Consider the following 4,264-nt stretch of genomic DNA (forward strand, 5'->3'; position numbering starts at 1 on the left):
AGAGAGAGAGAGAGAGAGAGAGAGAGAGAGAGAGTCATGGGACGTAGAGTATAGTGTGGGAGTGGAGTCAAGGGAATTGTAATAGATATTGGTGGGGGGAAGTGGGACAGCAGATTGGAGGAGGGGGGGTTGTCACTTTGAGGGGTAAAAAGTATAACTATTGCACTGTGTTGCACAGCTGAAACTAATTTTTAAAAATGTGTATTTCACAATAAAAAGTCAGGGCAGCCAATAACAAGCAGAACTTAAGAAAACATTGCAAAAATTCATTGAATTGTGCGTCAAAATTGTCCGCTGACTGTAAGAAGCATCACAGACCAAGTAAACATTGATAGAGAAACAGGAAAATCTTAACTGAAAACCTTGGCATGAGATGGTGTGTGCAAAAATGGTCCCAAAGGAGCTCACCGATGAACAAAAGCAAAGGAGAGTCAAAGTTTGCCAAGGCCTTTGGGAGAGGCAAGATGATGTTTTGGGCCGTGTTATCACTGGTGATGAAACATGTCTGTACCAATATAACCCTGAAACAAAGTGTCAAAGTGCACAATGGAAGTCAGCCAATTCTCCACTACCAAAAAAGTTCCATCAGTCCAAATCAAGAGTCAAAATAATATTGCTAACCTTTTTTTGATATCAGATGGATTATTCATTATGAATTTGTACCAACTGGACAAACAGTTAACCACGTTTACTATTTGGAAGTGCTGAAAAGGCTGCATGAAAAAGTTAGATGACCTGAACTTTTTGCCCACATTTCATGGCTCTTGCATCACGACAATGCAGCAGCTCACATGGCATTGTCTGGAGGGAGTTTTTAGCCAGTATACAAATAACTGTATTGGAACACCCTCCCTACTCACCTGATCTGGCCCCCAATGACTTCTTTCTTTCCCCGAAGATAAAGGAAATATTGAAAGGAAGACATTTTGATGACATTCAGGACATCAAGGGTAATATGATGACAGTTCTGATGGCCATTCCAGAAAAAGAGTTGCAAAATTGCTTTGAAGGGTGGACTAGACGCTGGCGTTGGTGCATAGCTTCCCAAGGAGAGTACTTCTAAGGTGACCATAGCAATGAGGTATGCAGCACTTTTTCTAGGATGAGTTTGCAAATTTAATTGTCAGAACTCATATTGTCCCATTTTAAAGATGAGGAAATTGAAGCTCAGGGAGGATATATAACTTGCTGAAGGTCACTCTACTAGTAATCATAAAGACTGGATTCAAACCCAGTTTGTATCATTCCAGAGCCCTTGTTCCTAACACTGTGTGATACTGCCTTTTGTATACTGGAAGCTATGTTTTAAAAGATTGATACAGTGAATTAATCCAGAGGAGGGTGATGGGTGAGGGGTCTCTAAGCCATGTCATGAGAAGCTCTTTATGGAATCAGAAAAACTTTTTTCACCTAAACAGAAGCTTACCTTTAATAAATGATTGAATACATGAAAACTAGATCCAAATATTTGAAGAGCTGTCGTGTGAAACAAGAATTTGTTTATTCTGTATAGTTTGGAGGGCAGAAACTGGAATTAATGGAGCAAATAAAGTCAGCCTACTCCTTGCTCCAGGTACAGAACTGAGGATGCAGGTGGTGGATGCAGTGGGACACCTGTTCTGGGCCATCAGGGCTCCTTGACAGCTGCGTGCCTGCTGGATTTCAGGATAGCATAACCTCCCAGAAGAGAAGGGCAAAGGAAAATTCTGGAAGCAAATTGTGTTAGATTGTAACATGAGGCCAAATAAAGTGAAAGGAAGAAAAGGCGTGCGGTAGGAAGAAAGGAGTCAAGAAAGCCTTTTAAGGAGCAGTTTCAGTAAATTACTGAATATCCTGGGTTGGGGATACAGATGTAGAAGTTGGGCTAAAAAGAAATAAATGGCGAAGGAATGCAGACAGCTTTTGAAAAACCTTGGCTTGAGAGAAAAGTGGGGAATTGGGGGAATCATTCGAGACTGCAGCAGTATGCAGGAGAGAGCTTTTCAAGATGGGGAAACCTCTATGTTTCAAAGGAGAGGGGAAGTTGAAGACCCTGCCATATGGTTATGGGAACTAGTTTCCTTGTGCTTTGGAAGAGAATGAGATCTGGGGTTGGGGACACCCCAGGGATGTTTGAGAGCAACTTCAATCATGTCCATTGTTTGGATCTCCGGTACAAAGTTAAATACTAAGATTGGTGTATATTTTAAATGTTTATATTTAACAAATGAAACTTTTAATACGAACAAAGCAATAATATAGTGATACTCACAAAATACCTACAGGCATTTTTTTTTAAAACGGTAAAACTTAAGAACCTTGTAAGTGTAAGGCTAGGAAAATAGTTCTTCTGGCCCCAGGGTGAGGACTAGGTTAGGAGGATGGGTGCAGGTTAGAGCCCCCCACCCCTCACCAAGAGGCCTAGGCATGCTCTCCAAAGGCCTCAGAGAAGTGGCGCAGAAATGTTCTACCCTTAGATAAAGGAGTCAAAGGCCCACTTGCCTTGGCTAGAGGGAGTTCTGTCATAGCATTCTGAGGTCCAGGAGCGCAGACTTAACTGGACCCGACCCTGGAGCCCAGGGGATAAGCACCATGGAGTGATCAGTGTCTGAGGCATCCACAGGGGGGCAGTGTGACAACTCGGAGGAGCTCTGAAGAGAGGGCTCGGAAGTGTCTCTGTTTCCTCCCGCAGACCCTCTGTCCTTACCCCCTCCACTCCCTCTTCCTTCTCGGAGTTATTTGAGGGTTACCCACCAACCCCCGCACAGGGACAGCAGACGGAAACTCTGACTTTTCCCTCTCTGCATCTGGAAGACTAAGGCTTGTCATCCCGTCGCGCCCAGAGCCCTACCCCTTTGAGTACCGGTGTCCTGGTTGGAAACATGGAAAGTGGAAAGGCAGAAGGGGCAGGCTGGTGGTATCTGTGGCCCTGGGTTTCGGGGGTTCTCAGTTCTCTGGGCTTGTTTTGCAGTGCCAACACCCAGCACAAGGGGGCGCTACCACCTTGCAAAAACCTGCCATCTGGTCTCTGCTGCACAGGGGATGCACCCCCAGCCAGAGTGGGGTAGGTCTCTGGGCCCCTTATCTGGCTTTCCTCCACGCAGAACTTATATGCAGTTTTGTGCAGACATAGGATGAAGGGACTTCTGGAGCACAGGCCAGTAGAGTGAAGGAGGGACTGGGAACAACTGGCATGGAGTGCTGGGCACTCCAGGACTCCAGGTCAGGGTCCAGGTGCAAACTGGACTGGAGGTGCAATTGGAAGGATTGATATTTCTAGAAGAACTGAGCCAACACAACCCAATACTTCCAGTTTAATGGCAGGCTCGTGGGGAATATTGGCACATAGGAGGAGGCTTACAGGGACAAAGTAGTGGTTCTGGAGTTATGAACCTTTCACCTCAATATATTTTCCTTTTTTTTTTTTTACTTTTTAAAGATTGAGGTTAAATATACAGTAAAGTTACAGAAATAGGGTCTACAGAAATAAAATGCACTAAGCTTGTGTATATGAAGTCTGACAATTAAGTTCGGCGAACTTGTTGCAACAATGTTGTTAACCTTTTTTGATATCAGAGAGATTATTCACTTATGAATTTGTACTAACTGGACAAACAGTTAACCAAGTTTACTCTTTGGAAGCGCTGAAAAGGCTGTTTGAAAAAGTTAGACGACCTGAACTTTTCGCCAACAATTCATGGCACTTGCATCAAAACAATGCACAAGCTCACACGGCACAGTCTGTGAGGGAGTTTTTAGCCAGTAAACAAATAACTGTGTTGGAACACCCTCCCTACTCACCTGATCTGGCCGCTGGTGACTTTTTTCTTTATCTGAGGATAAAGGAAATACTGAAAGGAAGACATTTTGATGACATTCAGGATATCGAGGGTAATACAACAGCTCTGATGGCCATTCCAGAAAAAGAGTTCCAAAATTGCTTTGAAGGGTGGGCGTCAGTGTATAGCTTCTCAAGGGGAGTACTTTGAAGATGACTGTAGTGATATTCAGCAATAAGGAATGTAGCACTTTTCCTAGGATGAGTTCACGAGCTTAATTGTCCAACGTCGTAGCTCAATGATCTTTTTATTATTTATTTATTATTATCTTTAAAAGATTTTTATTGGGGAATTAGGGGATGGGAACAGCGCTGGGGAATTGGGGGAAGGGGAACAGACAAGTTGCTGTCGTTTTGTGCTTCAGTCTAGTTGTGGAGGACGTTGCTTCACTGGCCCAAGTTGGCACCATCATTGCGCTCTTCCCAGGTGAGGCAGATCAGTCACAG

This window comes from Hipposideros armiger, unplaced genomic scaffold, assembly GCF_001890085.2.
Source record: "Hipposideros armiger isolate ML-2016 unplaced genomic scaffold, ASM189008v1 scaffold_385, whole genome shotgun sequence".
Classification (NCBI taxonomy): Eukaryota; Metazoa; Chordata; class Mammalia; order Chiroptera; family Hipposideridae; genus Hipposideros; species Hipposideros armiger.